Source organism: Schistocerca nitens, chromosome 2 (genome assembly GCF_023898315.1).
Source record: "Schistocerca nitens isolate TAMUIC-IGC-003100 chromosome 2, iqSchNite1.1, whole genome shotgun sequence".
NCBI classification, from domain to species: Eukaryota; Metazoa; Arthropoda; class Insecta; order Orthoptera; family Acrididae; genus Schistocerca; species Schistocerca nitens.
In genome coordinates this window covers 1,023,369,706-1,023,395,745 of record NC_064615.1, presented here as the reverse complement: position 1 = coordinate 1,023,395,745, position 26,040 = coordinate 1,023,369,706, and the positions used below count along the sequence as shown (strand labels likewise).

The window sequence follows — 26,040 nt, the reverse complement described above, 5'->3', positions numbered from 1 at the left end:
GAAAATATTGTGGCGCGAACCTTTCATCTCTGTCTACTGTTGTTAACGATTCGATCGCAGGTAAATACTTGTGACAAGCTAAAGTATAAAGACGATTACTGCTAGTCTCCTTCGCAGTAATTTACGTTGTGCTCTTAGATTCCTGTCTGACCACACTCTCGGAGATCGCTACGTATTCCGAAAAAAATGGTGAATTATTCGTGACAGGAAGAAGAATAAATATCACTGTCAGTTGTTTCATGCACAGTAATTTCATCTTTCATTTCTTGAACATACGGAAGTCACGAAATCGGTGATACTCGTTACTGAGAAAGCGCGTTCTTACGTGTAAATTACAACGAATATTTGAGAAAAATGCTTAACTTTGACTATTAACGAAGTCTCAGAATGCGTTGCAAACACGAAGAGGAAAAAAAAAAATATTTTCGGATCCAGCAGTATATGAACCTACGTCCTTAGTCACTACAGTTCGTCACCTTACCAACTTTTTTTTTGTGATCTCATTTTTTTCGTTGCATTTCTTCGCCGCTGACGTCTCATGACACCCGTTCAAGTCCATCGTTGACCCGTACGCTCAGTTTTTATATTACAGAGGCTGAGCTACCGTGCCGGCAGACTTCGCTACTACAGCGTACATGCAACCGTCGCTTTATTTTATGTCATTCCCAGCGAGAGAGACGTAGGCTGAATTCGTTGCCGAATGATGCGGGCATAAGCCGCAAAATGCATGATATTGTTGGAAGGTTTCCTCTATGAGGCTTCACAAAATTCCTTTGCATTGTTACTTAAAGTTTTAAACGCGTTTCGATAAATAATAAATAAGCCATTTGCGGAAAAGAGTACGCAAAGTCACCAGTAATTTCAGCTAACACTCATATAATATACGTAAGCAAAACCGAAATCTTGATATTTAATGATCTTTAAACTCTCAATTGCATAAAATAACTGGTATTTTGAGAGAATATTGACCGATTTTTTTTTTTTGACGCGATAATCATTCACAGTAACAATGTAACCTAACCATATTTCTAACAAAGGAAAATAGTCTGTTATGAACTTACTTTCGAACTGGACGCATCCTGTTTTGATTCTTTGGTAACACAATCACTAAATGCAAAGCTAAAACCGCTCAGTCTGTTTAAAAAATCAAATTATAGGTGTAAATCAATCACAGCTAACCGACCGACAGGGCCATACCGAAATCCAAAACCTCTCGGTACAGTTGTCGAAAAATCGGCGGAGGACCGTTCGGTAACAGGTCTCAGAAGCTTACTGAATAGTAAATTCGGATGAAGAACCGAAAATGACGTCACTACCGAGACTGACGTACTGCATCGATAGGTGTGAACGATATAGAATAGGGCCCCTGGTTGCAGAGTCTGTGCTTCCAGACGTTTCACGCCTTAGGCGCCAATGGCCATCAGTCCATGGAGCATGACACGTGATTCATCTGAGGTCACCTGTCGCCATCAGTGTACGTCCATTTGTGGGACTGGCGTGGTATCTGCAGCCCTCGTCGACGTCAGCATGGGTGCATGAACCAGGCACCTACTGAGGAGGCATTTACACAGCAGTGTTTGCTGAACGATCGGTGAGAAGACGCTGTTGGTAGCCCCTTGGTTCATCTGGGCAGTTAGTCGCCCAACAGCTGCGCGTGTTTTCGCGCGTACACATCGCTGGAGCCGTCGATCACCCGTGTGATCTATGGCCTACGGTGCACCACAGTTGCCTCATTGCTGGTTTTGGATAGCGCCATTTCGTCATGCAAAGCTGCACGCGAACAATTTACAAACTTAGCTATTTCGGAAATGCTTCCATCCGTGGTTCCAGAGCCAGTGATCACGTCAGTCCAATCGCTCCGTTCCCTCATTACGACAACGACTCACAGTGCTGCTACCTGCCGTCTGTGAGCGGTTACTGCACGTTAACGTCTTACATAATTAAGGTGACCGTACCCTGTGTGTTGACTCTTACGCGAGATCATTGTCGACCCGTCGCTGCGTGACCTTTCGTTCGGATTATGATGTCGGTTCCCCTTAGCGAGCTGTGGCCCCGTTTCACAGCAGCACCCCCCTTGTTTCCCGTCAGTGCTCGGTGTTCTTAACGAACCGCCCGCTCTCGCAGTAAAAGCTGCAGCGACGGTCGGAGAGACTTCAATTTCCGTAAAACTCCGTCCCGCCGCCGTCGGATGACGTGGGGGACTGCCTAAGAGACGCCGGTGCTCGCAGGATCTTATTCCCTGCTCGCTCTCGCCGTAAAAATCTTTAGCGTCCTTTCTGGGAATTTACACCCAGCGACTAGATGTGCTACATCGTCGCCAAGTACTTGGAGAGACTAAAGAATGTTTCTGAGAAACGGAAGCTGCCGGCCGCGGTGGTCTCGCGGTTCTAGGCGCTCAGTCCGGAACCGCGCGACTGCTACGGTCGCAGGTTCGAATCCTGCCTCGGGCATGGATGTGTGTGATGTCCTTAGGTTAGTTAGGTTTAAGTAGTTCTAAGTTCTAGGGGACTGATGACCATAGCTGTTAAGTCCCATAGTGCTCAGAGCCATTTGAACCAAACGGAAGCTGTGTTTAAGAGCACGCTGCCTACCAGAATTAAAGGAATCTGAAGTCGCTCGTAAAAACCTTCCCTTTTTATAGCTAAAGCTTTATTTTTTTTTTTACCATTACAATGGAGTTCTCGTTCGTGCTGTATTTCTCCGAATGCCCTAGTTCCAACTTCTGCTCTAACTTCGGAGGTTTGGTGCGCCAAGCACAAAAATAGTCCATTTGCGTAACTTCCCTCGTATAGTCCTTCCCCTGTACGTGTTTATGCGGGGCTGAGTCGCGTAATACGTAACAGCCTTTTTATAACCTGAACTGTTCAAGATATCGAATGATATATATATATATTTTAAATTTGTGGTAAGTTTCTATGGGACGAAACTGCTAAGGTCATCGATCCATGGGCTTACACTCCTCTTAGTCTAACTTAAACTAAGTTTCGCTAATTACAACACACAAACCCATCCCGAGGAAGGACTCGAACCTCCGACGGGGGAGCCGCACGAACCGTGGCAAGGCACCAAGACCGTGCGGCTACCCCGCGCGGCGGGGCAAAGTTATAACCAATTTTATTGTACGAGTGATACTAAGTATGGACGATATTTAACATAGCAATTAAAGTAAGAAACTGCCGTTACTGAGTCGTATCTATTAAGCTTGAACTACATTCCCTGTTGGACCGATTTAGTGAATGTCAAATAGGATAGTAACACTAACAGAAAGAAGAATTTTCGACATTCACCATGCTCTTGGACAATCATGTAAAAAGTATGCAGTTTTAATTGAGTCAGCTGTGGGTTCTTGGTGAAACATTGTAATTATTGACCTCACCGTCTGTCCAGTGTAGCAGGACTGACACTCACATTATGTGATTTTTATAAACCCCACTTTTTGTGATGGCTGATTGATTGTCTTTTGCATTGAACAGGCAATTGAGGGACATAGAAAAACATACGGAAACCCTTTGCAATTAAAATGTTACTTATCCTGTTTTATGTCTTCCCTATAAAAGGTAATCTGCACCATTTCTTTTCCAGTTCTTTTGTGTTTTTCTTTGGGGACAGTAGGGACCCGGCTTGCTTCTTCATCTTTTTACCTAGAATTTTATCATTGATGTTGGGGTTAAATTCATTATTTGTGGCTATTGTTTTTATTGCATTAAGTTCCTGGTCAAAGTCCTCTTGAGACATAGGGATGGAAAGGAGACGATGGATCACGTCGTGGAATGCTGCTTGTTTATAGGCTGTAGGATGTTGGGTGGAAGCCGGGATGAATGGGTAGTGAAGGATTCTTTTCGATAAATTTCAAATTTATGGTTACTGTCTTCTACCTTTAAGTTAATGTTCAGGAAATTTATGCTGGAACCCCCCCTACCCCCCAACTCGATGCTGACCTTTATGGCACTGCTTCATATTTTCCACAAATTTGTGGAGTTATCTATTGGAACCTTTCCACATACAAAGAATATCACCTTCGTATCTGTACATGTTATGCCAGTGGTTCCCTCTTGCGAAAATCAATCTCCCACTTGTACATGAACATTTCTGCTAGTAAGGCGGATAAAGGTGAGCCCACCAGACCATCTGCTTGCTGATAATAGCTTCTTTCTATCCCTATGTCACAAGAAGAAGGAACTTAACACAATAAAAACTAGCCACAAATAATGAAATTAACTCGAATGTCATTCTAGGTAAGAAGGTGAAGGAGCAACCCAGGTCACTGCTGTCCCCAAATGAAAAACATAGACAAACTGGAAAAGAAAAGGTCCAGATTACCTTTTATAGAGAAAACATCAAATAGAATAAGTAACATTTTGAAGACAAAGGTTTTTTCCGTGTTTCTCTGTGTCCCCAGTTGCTTGTTCTGAGACGTCTTGAGACGTCCCTGGTCTTAGTTCAACTACGGTTGTTCCTTTGTGTTCCCACTTCAGACTCACATCAACAGTAGACGCGAGCACCTTTAGAAGAATTGAAATGTACCTGACGGATTTGTTACTGAGGTGACACGCAGTGACTAGCCGACATTCTAAGTCACTGAGCATTCCTGACTGAGCCGTTGTTGTTACTGCTTCTCTTCTAAAACAGCACAACATTCCCCGCCTCCTTCTAATCTGTGTCGTCTACAATTCGGCATTCAATTCCTGTGTCCGCACTCTTTCGTTCAGATAGTGTACTTTATTCTCGGTTAATACCGATACGAGACTTACCACAGAGTCCGAAAAAGGGGCTTGTGCGTCAAGCCTACGGAGGCACTGGTTCCTGAGCAAGGCCGAAGACAGCATTTCGCCGTACATACTTATCGTTGTAGAAACATACACCATCAGCCGCTATTTGTGAAGACTTTATTTGGTCCACTAGTTCAAAAATGGCTCTGAGCACTATGGGACTCAACTGCTGAGGTCATTAGTCCCCTAGAACTTAGAACTAGTTAAACCTAACTAACCTAAGGACATCACACACATCCATGCCCGAGGCAGGATTCGAACCTGCGACCGTAGCGGTCTCGCGGTTCCAGACTGCAGCGCCAGAACCGCGCGGCCACTTCGGCCGGCAGTCCACTAGTTTCAACGCCTCAGTAGTGTCTTCTTCAGGCTCTTATATGGTAAACAAAAAATACTTAAAACAGTTAAGAATAAAGCATGTTCAATAACAGAATCAAAGTGTTACATAAAATAGATACAAGTAAATAATTATGAACTAAAAATAATATGTACTACAACAGTTCACAGACATAAGATATAAGGACCTCAGGGCTGTTAAGACAACTATGGACACACTAGTGTCATGTAACAGGATGTACAAACCTATGATTTTATTTTTGACGTTTTACTAAATGTGTTTCATGTCTTGGGCTTTGTAGGTTTGCTACGTCTCATTGTGATTACATCGTTGTGTTCCATAATTGACTTAACAGACCTGAGGTACTCATACCTTCTGTCTAAAAATCACTGTCGTGCATATTATTTTTAGTTCATAATTACTTACTTGTATCGATTTGATACAACAGTTTTGCTGTATTATTGTACTTAATTTATACTTTATTGTTTTAACTGTTTTTACAACCATAAATGGACCTGAAGAAGACCCTACTGAAGCATTGAAACTATTAACCTAAATAAAGGTCTCAAAAATAACGACTGATGGTACATATTTCTACAACAGTTCGACCAGCCCCTCTTCCTCACTCTATGTCTCAATCATGGATTTACAATTACACTACTGGCCATTAAAATTGCTACACTACGAAGATGACGTGCTACAGACGCGAAATTTAACCGACAGGAAGAAGATGCTGTCATATGCAAATGATTAGTTTTTCAGAGCATTCACACAACGTTGGCGCCGGTGGCGATACCTACAACGTGCTGACATGAGGAAAGTTTCCAACCGATTTCTCATACACAAACAGCAGGTGACTGGCGTTGCTTGGTGAAACGTTGTTGTGATGCCTCGTGTAAGGAGGAGAAATGCGTACCATCACGTTTCCGACTTTGACAAAGGTCGGATTGTAGGCCGTCGCGATTGCGGTTTATCGTAGCGCGACATTGCTGCTCGCGTTGGTCGACATCCAATGACTGTTAGCAGAATACGGAATCGGTGGGTTCAGGAGGGTAATACGGAACGCCGTGCTGGATCCCAACGGCCTCGTATCACTAGCTTTCGAGATGACAGGCATCTTATCCGCATGACTCTAACGGATCGTGCAGCCACGTCTCGATCCCTGAGTCAAGAGATGGGGACGTTTGCAAGACAACAACCATCTGCACGAACAGTTCGACGACGATTGCAGCAGCACGGACTATCAGCTCGGAGACCATGGCTGCGGTTACCCCTGACGCTGCATCACAGACAGGAGCGCCTGCGATGGTGTACTCAACGACGAAACTGTGTGCACGAATGGCAAAACGTCATTTTTTCGGATGAATCCAGGTTCTGTTTACAGCATCATGATGGTCGCATCCGTGTTTGGCGACATCGCGGTGAACGCACATTGGAAGCGTGTATTCGTCATCGCCATACTGACGTAACACCCGGCGGGATGGTATGGGGTGCCATTGGTTACACGTCTCGGTCACCTCTTGTAAACATTGACGGCACTTTGAACAGTGGACGTCACATTTCAGATGTATTACGACCCGTGGCTCTACCCTTCATTCGATCCCTGCGAAACCCTACCGCAAATTGCAGGTCCTGTACGGGCCTTTCTGGATACAGAAAATGTTCGATTGCTTTCCTAACCAGCACATTCTCCAGATCTCTCACCAATTGAAAACGTCTGGTCAATGGTGGCCGAGCAACTGGCTCGTCACAACACGCCAGTCACTACTCTTGATGAACTGTGGTATCGTCTTGAAGCTGCATGGGCAGCTGTACCTGTACACGCCATCCAAGCTCTGTTTGACTCAATGCCCAGGCATGTCAAGGCCGTTATTACGGCCAGAGGTGGTTGTTCTGGGTACTAATTTCTCAGGATCTATGCACCCAAACTGCGTTAAAATGTAATCACATGTCAGTTCTAGTATATTTGTCCAATGAATACCCGTTTATCATTTGCATTTCTTCTTGATGTAGCAATTTTAATGGCCAATACTGTACATACTTCTCTTTCTGCAGCCGGATCAATATAGGCGGCTGAGGTTCCGCTCATTACAGCGACTCGTTCTTTTTCTTCAGTCAATAAATGCAAGGGAAACTACAAAACTCTAGAAACGACGACGGCTAGCCACTAACGTTGCACAACTGGTGCTTGTGACGTGCACATCAGAGACTTTCCGGCGGGTCGCACAGGATACGTTTCGGTAGCAAAGCGAGATATCATCCTCAGACGCAGCTTAGCGGCGGGGCGGTTACAGCAGCATGCTGCTCACTATTTCGCGCAGATAAGTCGCCTCCGCGAGGCAGCCATTGTCCGCGCATTCCGCCACGCGGGGCGCGGCGTGTGTCTGAAATGAAGAGGCGCCGGTTTTGCTCGCGGAATCGGCGGTGGGCACGCGGCAAGCGCGGCTAAGCGTCGGCGGCACCGCTCAAATTCGGCGCCAACCCTCCCAGCCCCCCCCCCCCCCCTCCCCAAGCAGAGATTAGCACACAAAAGGACGCGGTGCGCCGCCAACATTGTGTATGACTGAGCGTCTGCCCCAGCCAGCCAACCAACGACGGGCGGGTGCCTTGCGAACACCTCCGAACACCTCGGCCCCTGTATTGCGATCGTGCCACGACAAGGCGCTGTAAGAGGGGAGAGGGGTACGACAAGAGGAAAGTCCCCTCTACGCATATTAGATTAGATTAGATTAATACTAGTTACATGGATCATGAATACGATATTTCATAATGATGTGGAACGAGTCAAATTTTCCAATACATGACATAATTAAGTTAATTTAACAACATAATTAAGTTAATACAACAACTTTTTTTATTTTTTTAATAATTTTTGTTTGTTTTTTTTTCTTTTTTTTCTTAATTTATATCTAAAAATTCCTCTATGGAGTAGAAGGATTTGTCATTCAGAAATTCTTTTAATTTCTTCTTAAATACTTGTTGGTTATCTGTCAGACTTTTGATACTATTTGGTAAGTGACCAAAGACTTTAGTGGCAGTATAATTCACCCCTTTCTGTGCCAAAGTTAGATTTAATTTTGAATAGTGAAGATTATCCTTTCTCCTAGTATTGTAGTTATGCACACTGCTTTTACTTTTGAATTGGGTTTGGTTGTTAATAACAAATTTCATAAGAGAGTATATATACTGAGAAGCTACTGTGAATATCCCTAGATCCTTAAATAAATGACTGCAGGATGATCTTGGGTGGACTCCAGCTATTATTCTGATTACACGGTTTTGTGCAATAAATACTTTATTCCTCAGTGATGAATTACCCCAAAATATGATGCCATATGCAAGCAATGAGTGAAAATAGGCGTAGTAAGCTAATTTACTAAGATGTTTATCACCAAAATTTGCAATGACCCTTATTGCATAAGTAGCTGAATTCAAACGTTTCAGCAGATCATCAATGTGTTTCTTCCAATTTAATTTCTCATCGATTGACACACCTAAAAATTTTGAATAGTCTACCTTAGCTATATGCTTCTGATTAAGGTCTATATTTATTAATGGCGTCATACCATTTACTGTACGGAACTGTATGTACTGTGTCTTATCAAAATTCAGTGAGAGCCCATTTACAAGGATCCACTTAGTAATTTTCTGAAAGACATTATTGACAATTTCATCAGTTAATTCTTGTTTGTCAGGTGTGATTACTATACTTGTATCATCAGCAAAGAGAACTAACTTTGCCTCTCATGAATACAGAATGGCAAGTCATTAATATATATTAAGAACAACAAAGGACCCAAGACCGACCCCTGTGGAACCCCATTCTTGTTAGTTCCTCAGTTTGAGGAATGTGTTGATCTTTGCATATTATGAGAACTGCTTATTTCAACTTTCTGCACTCTTCCAGTTAGGTACGAATTAAACCATTTGTGCACTGTCCCACTCATGCCGCAATACTTGAGCTTGTCTAGCAGAATTTCATGATTTACACAATCAAAAGCGCAGCACCAGTAACGGTGCCGTCTCATAGTTGTTCTCTGAGATCACAGGTAATAAAGACTACGGTTCTGTAGTTTTGGTACAGTATACAGGGTGTTTAAAAATGAATATCGGGGTTTTAACGCTTTATAATATTTATTACGTTAAACTTAAAGTTATAAATGATATGTCAAATGAAAGAGCAACTCAAACAGTTTTAATTTTAATAATCAACAGCCTCAGTTGCACCGTTTACCTAGTATTTACCATGCGGCAGCCACGAGTGCTGTACTGGAACGCAGTGCAGTACAGCACTCGTGGCTGCCGCATTGCGGTCGCGAAGTGGGCCTAGCCAGTTCCAGATAAGTTTTACAGTCTGACGATAATTTATGGATTTGTAGTTTTAGCTTGACGATGTCCACTATGGACAAACGGTAGTTACTGATATTCTGGAGAAGGTTGGGTTGTGTGTGTGTGTGTGTGGGGTCTTCACTCCAGAGACTGAATTGATGCAGCTCCCCATGCTACTCTATCCTGTGCAAGCTTTTTCATCTCCCAGTACCTGCTACAACCTACATCCTTCTGAATCTGCTTAGTGTATTCATCTCTTGGTCTCGCTCTACCATTTTTACCCTCCAAGCTGCCCTCCAATACTAATTGGTGATCCCTTGATGCCTCAGAACATCTCCTACCAACCAATCCCTTCTTCTAGTCAAGTTGTGCCACAAATTTCTCTTCTCTCCAATTCTATTCAATACCTCCTCATTACTTATGTGATGCACCCATCTAATCTTCAACATTCTTCTGTAGCACCTCATTTCGAAAGCTTCTATTCTCTTCTGGTCCAAACTATTTATCGTCCATGTTTCACTCCATACAAATACTTTCAGAAACGACTTCCTGACACTTAAATCTATACTCGATGTTAACAAATTTCTCTTCTTCAGAAACGCTTTCCTTGCCAATGCTAGTCTACATTTTATATCCTCTCTACTTCGACCATCATTAGTTATTTTGCTCTCCAAATGGCAAAACTCCTTTACTACTTTAAACGTCTTATTTCCTAATCTAATTCCCGCAGCATCACCCAACTTAATTCGACTACATTCCATTATCCTCGTTTTGATTTTGTTGATGTTCATCTTATATCCTCCTTTCAAGACAGTGTCCATTCCGTTCAGCTGCTCTCCTGCGCTTCTGTAATGTTTGGAAGGTAGGAGACGAGATACTGGCTGAAGTACAGCTGTGAATACCGGGCGTGAGTCGTGCTTCGGTAGCTCAGATGGTAGAGCACTTTCCCGCGAAAGGCAAAGGTCCCGAGTTCGAGTCTCGGTCGGGCACACAGTTTTAGTTTGCCAGGAAGTTTCAGTCAATACAATGTTTTCTAACTGGTGTTACCAATGGCCAAATTTGAAATGATAATTCATTGCATTAATATTGCTAATTAAAAATTTCATTAACTGTACTATTACATCTATAATAGTCATACAAGTGGTTCAATTGTTTAAATCAATTCTCAAGTTTAGTTACACACGAGAAAAAACGAATTGTTGGCTCCACTGCGCATACATCATAATGACAGAAGCTCTGCTTTTTACTCTCCATGACTTGCATGTTTGTTTCACACCTTAACACGGCAGGGCGCTTCTCGGTCTGAATGTATCTATGGTCGTAAGTACGCCATTGTTCAGACAGAAGTGTTGGCACTATCTGACACGCTTACAAACTGCTGCAGCTTCTCTGGCGCAGGGATATTATGTTCACCACCACAGCAGCGATATACCGAAGAGGAAGTTAGCCAATTCCGTTACCTGTTCAGGAGTTTTAATTTGTTAAACACACTAATATTTTAGTTTGGTTTATATTAGAACATAGTGGTGCCAGACACCGGTTATCCGTCGCTTATTGGGCTTAAACGACCACATTACTACGTACTGGTAATAATATAGTTACATTATAATTAGAAATTTGGAATACACTGTTAGTAATACAACAAGTGGAATCGTTGACCATAATACATCACTAAATAAAACTTGGGAAAAAAGTTACCATTTGTGTGTGTGAATATGTAAAATTTAGGATTTTAGGTTGCGAGGCAACATACGTTTCGTTACTTCTTATAGCTCTGGCAGTGAAATACACTCCTGGAAATGGAAAAAAGAACACATTGACACCGGTGTGTCAGACCCACCATACTTGCTCCGGACACTGCGAGAGGGCTGTACAAGCAATGATCACACGCACGGCACAGCGGACACACCAGGAACCGCGGTGTTGGCCGTCGAATGGCGCTAGCTGCGCAACATTTGTGCACCGCCGCCGTCAGTGTCAGCCAGTTTGCCGTGGCATACGGAGCTCCATCGCAGTCTTTAACACTGGTAGCATGCCGCGACAGCGTGGACGTGAACCGTATGTGCAGTTGACGGACTTTGAGCGAGGGCGTATAGTGGGCATGCGGGAGGCCGGGTGGACGTACCGCCGAATTGCTCAACACGTGGGGCGTGAGGTCTCCACAGTACATCGATGTTGTCGCCAGTGGTCGGCGGAAGGTGCACGTGCCCGTCGACCTGGGACCGGACCGCAGCGACGCACGGATGCACGCCAAGACCGTAGGATCCTACGCAGTGCCGTAGGGGACCGCACCGCCACTTCCCAGCAAATTAGGGACACTGTTGCTCCCGGGGTATCGGCGAGGACCATTCGCAACCGTCTCCATGAAGCTGGGCTACGGTCCCGCACACCGTTAGGCCGTCTTCCGCTCACGCCCCAACATCGTGCAGCCCGCCTCCAGTGGTGTCGCGACAGGCGTGAATGGAGGGACGAATGGAGACGTGTCGTCTTCAGCGATGAGAGTCGCTTCTGCCTTGGTGCCAATGATGGTCGTATGCGTGTTTGGCGCCGTGCAGGTGAGCGCCACAATCAGGACTGCATACGACCGAGGCACACAGGGCCAACACCCGGCATCATGGTGTGGGGAGCGATCTCCTACATTGGCCGTACACCACTGGTGATCGTCGAGGGGACACTGAATAGTGCACGGTACATCCAAACCGTCATCGAACCCATCGTTCTACCATTCCTAGACCGGCAAGGGAACTTGCTGTTCCAACAGGACAATGCACGTCCGCATGTATCCCGTGCCACCCAACGTGCTCTAGAAGGTGTAATTCAACTACCCTGGCCAGCAAGATCTCCGGATCTGTCCCCCATTGAGCATGTTTGGGACTGGATGAAGCGTCGTCTCACGCGGTCTGCACGTCCAGCACGAACGCTGGTCCAACTGAGGCGCCAGGTGGAAATGGCATGGCAAGCCGTTCCACAGGACTACATCCAGCATCTCTACGATCGTCTCCATGGAAGAATAGCAGCCTGCATTGCTGCGAAAGGTGGATATACACTGTACTAGTGCCGACATTGTGCATGCTCTGTTGCCTGTGTCTATGTGCCTGTGGTTCTGTCAGTGTGATCATGTGATGTATCTGACCCCAGGAATGTGTCAATAAAGTTTCCCCTTCCTGGGACAATGAATTCACGGTGTTCTTATTTCAATTTCCAGGAGTGTACATGTACCCGTGTTGTTTTTCTTACGATTGTACGATAACCAACTTCCGGAGGTGGTAGTATGGAGCAAAACAAGAAAAAGTCCGGAAAACATCGCCTCTGAAATGTGCATCTTAGGTGCTATAAGCACTTGTTCAATAGAGATGCGTTTCACAATAGCGAAGACGGACGAGCGATCATAGCGCCTCAGGTATGCATTTTATAGCCGGTGTGTACTAGACTTTTTTCCTTGATTTTGTCCATACTATCACCTCTGACCTACGGTGCAATGTTAGCAACAACACTACTGTCAAAGGTATCTGAATGATTTTCACTTACAACTTTCAACTCGGTCCTTTCCTCATCGGGGTCCCTTGCGTCAAACTGACACATTTGCCCTTCTCCATAATCAGTTTGTAGTATCATCAAGCAATCACCCTTATTACTGGCTATTTGCGTCGCTAAACAGGCGCGACGTAATAAAGTTAGTGAAAGAATATACCAATGACAGGCCGTTCAGTATGTTACTCTATCTCTCGCAAATTGCTTCCGGCCACAGATTCTTCTCTGCTGATATCAAAGACAGTCATGTAACTTGTCATCCTTGCGACATAGCACGAAATACTATTGTCCCGATTTACTAGATGACAACTAGAGAAGGCGTCTGCTGCTAACAGTCGCCGCTATGTCCCGTGGCAACACGTTACGGCATTCCACACAACCTGGCACCAGACAAAGTAAATATTTTGGGCAGTTATCATTCCGGTACAATATTGACTGCTTCCTGTTTGCGCGCCAATGTCCGACACACAGATATCGGGGCAGTGGCGCGCCTACCCCAGCAAGCAGCAGATTCAGTCTCCGCCAGATATCTTGAGCACAGGTCAGGCACTTAACTAAAAGCGAAGTCGCGCGCATTGTCGGGAGGTGAGAATGGCCCTCCCACACACACACACACACACACACACACACACACACACACACACACGACACGCTGTTATGTCCGTAACGATGCGTTAAGGGGGGGTCTCTATCGAGAGGCACGAAAAATGGGTGAAGTTCAGAATTTTTTTCATACAATAATTTTTTTATTAAACTACAGTTTTATCACATTATTATTCACACGTTTGTGTATGAATTTTTTATTTATTAGCAAATTAAAAATGGTGGCTGCAGCCCGTGGCAAAATAAGCGCCTCCCGGCGCGTCCTGGTTTGTGTGAAGCGTTGTACAGACTCTTGGCTATTTCTGAAACCCACAAAAATCTAAAATACTTAAACAAGATTGAATCTGAATGAACCATCACGATGGGGTTTTAAAAGTACCTCGGAAAAGAATGGCAACTGTCTGAAAAAAAAAATTCTTGGCATGTTTTTCCAAGTTCAGATGTTTAAAAAAATATTTAAAATGGTAATTAAAAAAAGCTCTCCCTAAGGCCCGCTAAATTGAGTTGTCTTTCATTTAAAAAATCACATGAATCGGTTAATTTGTCGAAGCTCTAGAGCGCTTCGTGCGCTGAAAAATGTTTCGAGACAATCGCTTTTAAAGTTTGGAGTAAAAAAGAAGCTTGTTTAAAAACTTGGGGTTAATTCGAGATCCCAGGACCATATGAAGTCATTCTTACTCTTCCTCAAATGTGCTGTGGTTCTGCATTTGATGCTTTTTTTTTTCAGTCCAGGCTCTTTTAACAAACGGACATTCTTTGCCCGGCAGCGACCACGCGTTTCCTGTCAGGTAACTCCGCGAGCTTTTTGCTGTTCCACCCCTATGACTATTCCTAGCACATTTATGGTTCTCAGAATATAGGGCTAACCTTCGCTGAATAGATCTGCAGCTATATATCCTCTGTCTAAACAGCTTTTGCCGCGCAATGAAGATGTTTCGGTAACAGTTTCCAAATACATGCGTTGAAGCTCTCGTTGTCATTTCGTGTGTTCACACCGGTGCATCTTTTAAGCTAATCTTCATTGGACAGAAATTCGTTTACCGGTCGAATCTTCTCCTGATCTAATTCAGCGAGCACCTACAGCTGTCTGTGTTTCGGTCGGTACGAGTCTTCAATTCAGTACGCTGCAACTTCTATAGTACTTTCACAATCAAAAAATCGTTTTGCGGGCATAGTCTGTATACATGAGGGATGAAAATTATGTAAAAAAAGTCAGTGTTTTCATCGGTCTCGACCAGAACCTCCCCTTAACAGGCATAGAATTTTAGGGCAATGTGTCTACAAGAATGAAGAAACTGATAAACAAGAAAAATACGAATTTCACACATGCTATACTTTCACGGCCAGAATTTTGGTACGTAGAAAGTAATTTTGACACAGGCCAGAAAAAAGAACATTCTCGCTGCTACTGCCGTATTAGAAGGTGACAGGCAGCATTCGGCCACAAATGTATTCCACATGGACTGTAAGTGTTCTGAACTTTTTGTCAGCTCCATCACTTGTGTTTTTTTTGTAATTGCAGTCCTAGTGTAAATACCTTTCTACGCCCCACAACTGTGGTCGGGGATGTATCGCATTTAGGAAATTAACAGTTTTCTCACCGTACGGGTGAACCACAATAAAATATTAACATAAACGTTTGACCGTTATTTCTGGAGTGTCCTCCGAAGTCGGGATCCTATGTCAAAGTTACCACGTCACGACGAACCACAAGTAAGAACTGTCGCTGCTTGACAGCCGGCCACGGTGGCCGAGCGGTTCTAGGCGCTTCAGTCCGGAACCGCGTGACTGATACGGTCGCAGGTTCGAATCCTGCCTCGGGCATGGATGTGTGTGATGTCCTTAGGTTAGTTAGGTTTAAGTAGTTCTAAGGGACTTATGACCTCAGCTGTTGAGTCCCATAGTGCTCAGAGCCATTTGAACCATTTTTTTTTTTTTGACGCAGCAACGAATGAGATACATCGGAGTAGACACACCCTCAATAAGTTCCATACGCCACAGCTGCTGGATGATTCCTTACGTCAAAGGGCGGCGCCGATCTGCCACTCTGCATTCATCGCTTATAACGACAGCGTCGTCTGAGGCCATCGGCATACGGGACAAGTTACCCAACGCTGACGTGGCGTTCTACGAGTTTTGTGACGTCACTTTCTACTATTTTACATTGAGGAATCATTTCGTCAATTTAAACACAATATAGTTGTGCAATATTTCGGCGACGTGTTACGTAAAGTAGAACCAACAGGAAGCAAGACCGCTGCCTGCGTCACAATCAGAAAGCTTGAAGCCCTCAGAAAGCAAGACGCCACATTGTATTTGTCGTGTTCGATAGAAGCCCGTATTCGGTGGGTTTTACATTATATCTTACACCCATGAATGTATACTGTTTCCAAGCACCAGCACATCGGATGTGGCGAGAACGAATTGTTATTGGTACGATTTCTTGCATTAAAATGATGGAAAACACATATTGATGGTTAAATAATTTTCGTATTTAGTTATGATGACGCTATGCTATGAGACAAGTCGTTTTAAGGCTTGATGAAAAACGTGTCTCTCTTGTTAATATTTGTTATAATTAATAACTTTTCGGGGATTGAAGTCCATAGAACACTATGGCATAAAATGCAAAATCCCTCCTCACGAAGCTACAATCTAGCATTGTGGATAGAGGCATAACACAGATCAAGTCGGTAGAAGGTTCTGTTCCTGCGGCATACAACTCTTTTTTCTTAACCTTCGCGTTTTTTAAAACGTTGTGCGACTGTCTTGAGAAATTAATCGAAATAAGTTCTGTAATGTTTTACGTTAAAAAACCCTGTGTTCTGCTTTACGGCAGGTCTTGTCATGGAGGACGCCTCGTCAGAGAGGTCCACCGCATGAGGGTCTAGGGAAGTGATTCCAGTGGTGGTTTCCCGTTGCCTTCCACTGATGATGATGAAATAATAATGAGGACAGCACAACACCCAGTCCCTGAGCGGAGAAAATCTCCGGGCCCAGCCAGGAATCGAACCCGGGCCCCTCGGCGTGGCACACTGCCGCGCTGACCACCTTTTTCTTTATTTTTTTTTATTTTTTTAAATTACTTATTTCGACCCAGCCGGGAATCGAACCCGGGCCCTTAGGATTGACAGTCTGTCGTGCAGACCACTTTTTTTCCTTTTGTTTTTAGTTTTTTTCCTTTTTTTCTTTACAGCGCCTAGAACGCTTTTTGTTTCTCTCTTATTTTAAAGCCCTTAGGAAAATGGAACTAAAAAAAAGAAACTAAGTGCCACCGCCACTTTTCATCCTATAACAAAAAAATCTGGTCCACTTCAGGCGTTGGCTCCGGACTAAACCTACCCCAGAGATCTGCCTATATACCAGGAGAAATATGGGAATTCAAGTTTAGGGCTATCCGTACAAACAAAACAAAATCTTACTTTTTCTGAATTTTTATTTTTATTTGTAATTTTTTTATTTTTATTTTTTTGTTTGTGTTGTTGAGTAATTGATCAGAGGCCTTCTGCGTCCCGCTTATAATATGTTGAGTCACGTCTTCTCGAAATTGATGTGTTCCGTTCAATTTTCAGAAACGTTCATTGGTTCAAACAGGAAACCTTATTCTCTCTTGGCTCAACACATTCCAGCTGCGAGGCGGGTCGTGGAAAGCACTCCCAAGGAAGTTTGAGAAAAATTGTCTGTATTTTGGGTGACGGACAACGACATAATGACGGTCATTGAGGTATGTCCAAAAATCGAGTACCGAGTCTACAGTTTGTCCAAATAGGTAGTGAATGGCATGTCCGCGAATCCAATTCACAGTATTGGTCTTTGTCCAAGGAAAATAGTCACGTTCCGGAAATAATAATGAAAGGGGAGTAATCCGATCCGGAATGTCCCGCGTTAGAAAAGCCACAATACGAACCACTCAGCTATCAGGGTGGACTGATTTATGTTGGGTAAATATAAATATGTTCACTGTCAGGAGCGAGTTTGTTTGATTTGGTGAACTTTTATAAGCTGATGTCGTTACTGACTGGGCATGTACCTTCCCTTTTTCTGTTATTGCATGTTCAAGGATATTGATGTTTTTATCTATGCGTACCACAGACAGAACAACGTGACTAGCATACGGACAAGGGGGCAAATGAGCGTTTTAATCCAATTAACGTAGGAATTTCAAGTGCGTCTGTTTTCGTGAAGAGACTGTTTGCGTTGTGAGCCAAATAAAGGCGACAACTTCCGCCGTAGAGCGCTGAGGGCGCAAAATCAGATCGTCCCGTGCCGTGCCGTGTGCCGACGGCGCTGCGTCCCGTGACTCAGTACATCCCGTCTGTGTGCCGGTCAACGTTAGCCGCCTAGTCTCTTGCAGCGACGGCTCTAATTAGATCCAGCAGCGCGAGTTGTATTACAAGCCAGAACAGTGTATCAACGCTATAGTCAATTGGACTCTCTTACAAGAACAAAGTGCTAACTGTTAAGCGACAGAGACAGTAATAAATATATGTCATCCGTGTAGACAAGGGCTGATTGTAAATTTAATTATTCTAACTTGAAGAGTCTTAATAAAGTGAACTATAATGCTGTATGTGTCTCGTAGTATCTGCTCGACCTCCTCCTCAACTAAGTTTAGGAAAGCTACAACGTCACTAATATTTCAAACTATCTCAAACATAGTGATTAAAATTCTTCTGGGTATTATGCCGCGTCATTGCTAAAAACTAACAACAATGATAAACTAAAACCGACGTATCGGCCGAATTGCAACGGCCTTCCTCAGGGCACGACTGGTTTTGCATGGGGATAGGTGCTTCTATTTATTCCAGACTATCATAAGAAAGGTAGCTAAAACCAAAGGGAGCAGAACACGAGAAGAAGGCAAAGAAGATCCACTGGTACACTTACCATATGTAAAAGGCGTCAGTGAACGGCTAGGCAACGTCCTCCGCCGACGAGGTTTCAAACCGATTTTTCAAAGCAGTCTCAGGATCCACGAAATGATAGGTTCCCCCAAGGATGTAGTCAACAATCTAAACACTTCAGGTGTTTACGAACTACGGTGTGAGTGCGGAGCTACCTACATAGGAGAAACGGGGAGACCTGTCAGGCCGGCCGTGGTGGCCAAGCGGTTGAAGGCGCTACAGTCTGGAACCGCGCGGCCGCTACGGTCGCAGGTTCGAATCCTGCCTCGGGCAGGATGATGTCCTTAGGTTAGTTAGGTTTAAGTAGTTCTAAGTTCTAGGGGACTGATGACCTTAGAAGTTAAGTCCCATAGTGCTCAGAGCCATTTAAAAAAAGAAAAAAAAAGACCTGTCAGCTTAGGAGTAGCAGAACACGAACGCTACGTACGATTACAACAACATAATAAATCGGTGATAGCGGAACACCACCGTGACTGTGGACAACCTATCAGGTTCCAGGAAGCCCGAGTACTGGCAAAAGAATCGTGGATGCGAGAACGCAAAATACGGGAGGTGATCGAAATTATCAAGCAACCTGACAACATCAACAGAGAAGATGGCTACAAAGTCCCGGTGTCCTGGCTGCCGACCATCCCAGTCCAACGGGCCGCGAGCGGTCGCGGGGCAGAAGCTACACGGGACACGGACGTATCTGAACAGCTGTAGAGCAACTGTCAGTCCACTTCCGCGCACACCAGGAGGAAAACTTGCCGGCCTGAAGCCGAACGCTGATTGGCGGACAGCTACCAATCGTTGACGACATGGAGATCCACGAATAGCCGCTTTCCTTCCCTCTTCCCTTACGTCATGACTAGCCAATCATATTGGAGGGCCAATTAAAAGTTTTATAACAGTGACGTCAGACATCGATAGTCTGTAATAAATAGAAGCACCTATCCCCATGCAAAACCAATCGTGCCCTGAGGAAGGGCGTTGCAGTTTGGCCGAAACGTCGGTTTTAGTTCATTATTGTTGTTAGATTTTAGCAATGACGCGGCATAATACCCAGAAGAATTTTAATCACTATGACACCGGCCGCGGAAGCCTACGTTGTAGGTAGGGCAACCACATCTATGAGTAGTCATCTTGGGTATTAATAACCGCTTCAGCTGTACTTAGCCATTTATTATTGGATGGCTACTGGTTTCGTAGCACTAAAAACCACGTATTCAGGTGAACATATGACTAAAACATTACAGCGGAAAAGCTCGGAAGCTTTTTGCCCAACATTCGTTGTCCGTCAGAATAAAACACTGCTAAAAGGCGGTATGTTATAGAATAAAACAGCCGGATTCCAATATAATGAATGGGTTCACTTCTCCGATCTGTACTGAATTTGCGACCTGGGGACGCTCAAATGGCTCTAAGCACTTTCTGACTTAACATCTGAGGTCATCAGTCCCCTAGTCTTAGAACTACTTAAACTTAACCAACCTAAGGACATCACACACATCCATGGCCGTGGCAGGATTCGAATCTGCGACCGTAGCATCAGCGCGGTTCCGAACTGAAGCGCGTGGAACCGCTCGGCCACAGCGGCCAGCGCTCTGTCATACTGACGGCAAGAAAGAAGTGATCCAATAATAAAGGACTAAACGAAGATAAAGCGATTATTAATACACAAGATTATCTTAACGAGTTCCTTGTGTCTCTGTTAGGAACAACAACAAATTTCTGGTATTGAGAGCTGTATTGATGACAATCGCACCTTAAACAATCAGACTCGATTCCATATGAAACTATTGTAGTCAGCGATTGCGTTTATTTGAAATTGAGAAAATGTATAGCAATCAATCGTTAGTAATCTGTTTATCGCAGATATAGATTTCAAGCACTCTTTGGCGTACTCATTATAGCGACACAGAGGATGAAATCTTCATATGCAATATACAGATTATTAGCGAGTGATTGTCGTGCGTCACTCAACGGGGCTTTAAAGAGGCATATCATCAAAATTCTTCATATAGCCAAAAAGAGACGGTTTGTAACTGGTACGAAGTCTCTGATATTGAAATTAATGTTACCAGTTCTGTAATCAATCGAGTGACATCATTCTGCTGAAGCTCTGGAAAAATCATATAACTAGAATCTTCGAGTGAAAGTTTCGGAGGCAGTTTGTTTGTTTAGCAAAAAGAACGCATCCACAGAGCCCGATTTCTCCTTTTCTCGCTAACTGTTTTCTCGTTTAATGCAGGAACAGGAGACCAACACTCATGTTGCAGATCGCATCCATCTATTTTACGGGAATACCACGGCTCGAGTAACGACAACGAGAAGCAAGAACCGCTACGTTAAAAGACTGGGAGAGCGAGGTCTCGATCCTCAAATATGAGCTTAAGGTTTCGGAAATGAGATTCATGAACGTTTTTGTTATGTTTTTCTGGAATTTTTGTTAATTTAGGAAGTGAATTAACTATCAAGAACTATTCTAGGGAATTTATTCCCGGGATAGGAGATGGATGAAGTCCGCTTTTTGTGTTGGATTTCTTGAGCTTGTTACAATATTGGTAGCTAATATTTCACTATTTGAAATGAGATCGCATTGTTGTTCAGTCAGAGGTCAAAATATTTTTACAAGAAGGGGAATGTTTTTCAGAAAATCAGTATCAGAGTCATAACAGTTTTACACTCAGGTTTAAGCATAACAGGAAGTAATGGATTTCAACCTTAACCTGAAACTTGGCGTATGCATAACAGTTTCTTTAAAAGTTCGTTGTAACGATGTATTCGGCCAGCTTCTGAGCTGCCATTGATTTAACAATGATAAATTTTGAAACAGTGGTAGTGTCACAGCTCAATGGTGAAAACTTAAAAAGCGACCCTGGTATACATCCCCAATCGCGAATTACGAGGGCTATTCGGAAAGTAAGGTCCGACCGATCGCGAAATGGACACTACCACGAAAATTAAAAATATTTTATTTGCGACAGTTAGCTACACCTTCCAGCTACTTCTTTACAAAGTCACCTCTCCGACTTACACATTCGTCGTAACGTTGAACATATTTTCCATCACCCCTGTCATACGAGCTAGCCACATGCGTTTCCCGCCACTTCTCTAGGCTGGTGCACATCTCGTTGTCTGTGCCAAAATGTTTTCTTAATATCTAGCTGTTCATGTGAGCATTAATGAAACTCGGGAGGAGCCAATTAGGAGTAGTCAAACATTTCCCATCGATAACGCTACAGGAGCATCTTCATTCCCCCTGCAGAGTGCGGTCGAGAACTGTCATGAAGATCCAAACGCATGACAGCTACACTACTGGCCATTAAAATTGCTACACCAAGAAGCAATGCAGAAGATAAACGGGTATTCATTGGGCAAATATATTATACTAGAACTGACTGTGATTACATTTTCACGCAATTTGGGTGCATAGATCCTGAGAAATCAGTACCCAGAACAACCACCTCTGGCCGTAATAACGGCCTTGATACGCCTGGGCATTGAGTCAAACAGAGCTTGGATGGCGTGTACGGGAACAGCTGCCCATGCAGCTTCAACACGATACTACAGTTCATCAAGACTAGTGACTGGCGTATTGTGACGAGCCAGCTGCTCGGCCACCACTGACCATATGTTTTCAATTGGTGAGAGATCTGGAGAATGTGGTGGCCAGGGCAGCAGTCAAACATTTCCTGTATCCAGAAACGTCCGTACAGGACCTGCAACATGCGGTCGTGCATAATCCTGCTGAAATGTAGGGTTTCGCAGGGATCGAATGAAGGATAGAGCCACGGGTCGTAACACATCTGAAATGTAACGTCCACTGTTCAAAGTGCTGTCAGTGCGAACAAGAGGTGACCGAGACGTGTAACCAATGGCACCCCATACCATCACGCTGGGTGATACGCCAGTATGGCGATGACGAATACACGCTCCCAATGTGCGTTCACCGCGATGTCACCAAACACAGATGCGACCATCATGATGCTGTAAACAGAGCCTGGATTCATCCGAAAAAATGACGTTTCGCCATTCGTGCACCCACGTTCGTCGTTGAGTACACCATCACAGGCGCTCCTGTCTGTGATGCAGCGTCAAGGGTAGTGATACGAGGCCGTTGGGATCCAGCACGGCGTTCCGTATTACTCTCCTGAACCCACCTACTCCATATTCTGCTAACAGTCATTGGATCTCGACCAACGCGAGCAACAATGTCGCGATACGATAAACCGCAATCGCGATAGGCTATAATCCGACCTTTATCAAAGTCGGAAACGTGATGGTACGCATTTCTCCTCCTTACACGAGGCATCACAACAACGTTTCTCCATGCAACGCCGGTGAACTGCAACTTGTGTATGAGAAATCGGTTGGAAACGTTCCTCATGTCAGCACGTTGTAGGTGTCGCCACGGGCGCCAACCTTGTGTGAATGCTCTGAAAAGCTAATCATTTGCATATCACAGCATCTTCTTCCTGTCGGTTAAATTGCGCGGCTGTAGCACGTCATCTGCGAAGTGTAGCAATTTTAATGGCCAGTAGTGTATGTGATGTGGGATTCATAACATCAGGCGAAATCTCTCTCTCATACTTAGCGGGAATCACTATTGTCCTAGGCATATTTACGTGTTCACTGTGCGCTCAGAACTGAAACGAGCGACTCGAAGCGATCGAAGGGTATACAAGAGATACTGCCCAACATACCTGTTCAAAGCTTCATCGGATTTTCACTGCGGTTTCCATTTCACGCCCGATCGTACTTTACATTCCGAACAGCCCTCTTGAGTTATTAGAACTGAATGAGCACGGAACGGTGTAAGACAGTTGTGGTTGCGGGCTGAGGCACAGCGCTGCTAGTGGAACGGAAGACGGGGTACTCACCGGCGGAGCACTTGGGGCACCTGCGGCGGGCGTGCGACGAGCGGCAGTGTTGTCCGGAGCCCTGGCTGGAGCTGGAGCCGGCGCGGTGCGTGCGGCCCCCGCTGGAGGCGGCGCCGGAGGCGGAGGCGGCGGCGGCGGCGGCGGAGGCGGCCTCCTCGTCCGCGGACACGACCGACGCAGCCGCCGTAACCTGCAACAGCCGTCGCCGCTGCCTCAGCGGGTCTGGATGTGCAGCCGAGCAGCCAGCAGCAGGCAGCGGGCGCTTCCGCCGGCCTCGCCCACGTCGTCACCTGGCTCCTACACGGGGCGAGGAGGCGTTGACGGCCCGCGCTGCACCTTTATTGCACTGGGACACTTGCCAGCACGCCCCTCCTGTGTCTCGCCATTACCCGCGAAAATACACCACATGCCGGTTTCACTCACCTCTCACATACAAGCTGGTGTGCCCGGGAACACGCAAAAAGTATCGAGACTTTCTGTATCGAGTGCTTTCATCTCGATACCTTTTTACTTTCATCTCGATACCTTTTTAGTCGATGCTTTTCAGTTGAAACCCTTACTCACATCAGTACTTTGTTGTAGGATTATTCGACACGATACCTGCTACACTCATGCTCATAAATTAAGGATAAAGCTGATACATAGGGAAACAACATTCTGCTGGGAGGTTTGCAGGTGTAAATCACCTCAGGGTATGACCATGCGCTGGCAGCAGTCCACATACGCAGAAGTGTGTTGGTGCATGTCAGTGTACAGTGCAGCGAGTAACTGTGCAGACGTTTTCAGACGTGCTAATGGTGACTGTGTGTTGAAAATGGCTCAAAGAACACAGATTGATGCCGTTATGAAAGGTAGAATACTAGGGCGACTGGAGGCTGGTCAGACACAGCAGGTGCCACGAAGTGTGATCTCAAGATTATGGCAACGATTCCAGCAGACAGAAAACGTGTCCAGGAGGTACAGTACGGGACGTTCACAGTGTACAACACCACAAGAAGACCGATATCTCACCATCAGTGCCCGCAGACGGCGACGGAGTACTGCAGGTAGCCTTGCTCGGGATTTTACCGCAGCCACTGGAACAGTTGTCTCCAGACACAAAGTCTACAGACGACTGAACAGACATGGTTTATTCGCCCAGAGACCTGCAAGGTGCATTCCACTGACCCCTGGTCACAGGAGACCTGTAAAGCCTGGTGTCAAGAACACAGTACTTGGTCATTGGAACAGTAGTCCCAGGTTATGTTCATGGGCGTGTCCAGTTATAGTCTGAATAGTGATTCTCGCCGGGTTTTCATCTGGCGTGAACCAGGAACCAGATACGAACCCCTTAATGTCCTTGAAAGGGACCTGTATGGAGGTCGTGGTTTGATGGTGTAGAATGGGATTATGATTGGTGTTCGTACACCCCTGCATGTCTTTCATAGATGAACTGTAACAGGTCAGCTGTATCGGGACGTCATTTTGCACATGTCCACCTTTTCAGGGTGCAGTGGGTCCCACCTTGCTCCTGACGGATGATAACGCACGACCCCACCGAGCTGCCATCGTGGAGGAGTTCGCCTATCAGGCGAATGGAATGGCCTGCTTGTTCTCCAGACCTAAACCCCATCGAGCACGTCTGGGATGCTCTTGGGCGACGATTCACTGCACGTCTTCAGACCCCTACAACACTTCAGGAGCTCCGACAGGCACTGGTGCAAGAATGGGAGGCTACACCCCAGCAGCTCGACCACCAGATCCAGAGTATGCCAACCCGTTGTGCGGCCTGTGTACGTGTGCATGGTGATCATATCCCATATTGTTGTCGAGGTACATGAGCAAAAACAGTGGCGTTTTGTAGCACATGTGTTTCGAAACGGTTTTCTCAACTTAGCACCAATACCGTGGGCTTACAGATCTGTGTTGTGTGTGTTCCCTATGTGCCTAATATTATTAGCGCCAGTTTTGTGTAGTGCCACATTGTGTGGCACCACATTCTGCAATTATCCTTAATTTATGAGCATGAGTGTATGATGTTTTGTTGCATCTTTTATGAGGGGCGTTTTTCCAATCTCCAGTAGTCCATAATAAAAAGTCATGTGTGTATAAAAATAATAAATAATGTAATAAACGATGATCTCAGTACCAATCATTCGCTTCAGTATTTGTCCCTAGTATCACTATTAACTTCAACAAAAACCGCACCTACGTCTCATTCATCAGGGCATATTCTTCATCCGTTTCTACTGCACGCAGTTATTATATACATCTGAATCGTAGGGAAGCGATCTGTATGTCGAGCGGGTCTGTGTCTGCTCGTAGCCCAGTGCCGTCCTGCAATCGTAATTCGTCTACAACTGCGCCTGCCCTCTGAAAACAAGCAACAATCCGTGTTATACCGCACCACTGGTGTGAGACTAGCTGCAGCCGGACCAGAGAATCAGTTCTGTCACTGGTAATCCATCGAGAGACAGTGGAACAGCAACTGGACATGAAGTATTTGAATAACAATAATTCGAACCAACAGCTTTATTGTAATCCAACATCGTGTATTCGAAACATGCTACCAGTTTTGACGCCAAAAATCGTCATCTTCAGGCCCGAAAGCGTAACATGCCATCAACGTACGAACCACAATGACAAAGACCATTGTAGTCTTCAAATAGAAACAGTACAACATATTAAGCAAGCAAGTTACGTCAGCAAGTGCAGAAGCACCAAAA

General features: G+C 44.9%; 1 protein-coding gene across 1 annotated transcript in view; it reads right to left on the bottom strand.

The window, feature by feature from the left end:
• Positions 1-23,458, bottom strand: part of LOC126237369 (phosphoinositide 3-kinase adapter protein 1) — a 534,739-nt gene extending 511,281 nt beyond the window's left edge. Inside the window, exon 1 of the mRNA XM_049947453.1 lies at positions 23,336-23,458. The gene's annotated coding sequence lies outside the window, so the exon portion shown is untranslated. The remainder of the gene's footprint in view (positions 1-23,335) is intronic.
• Positions 23,459-26,040: the final 2,582 nt, after the last annotated feature.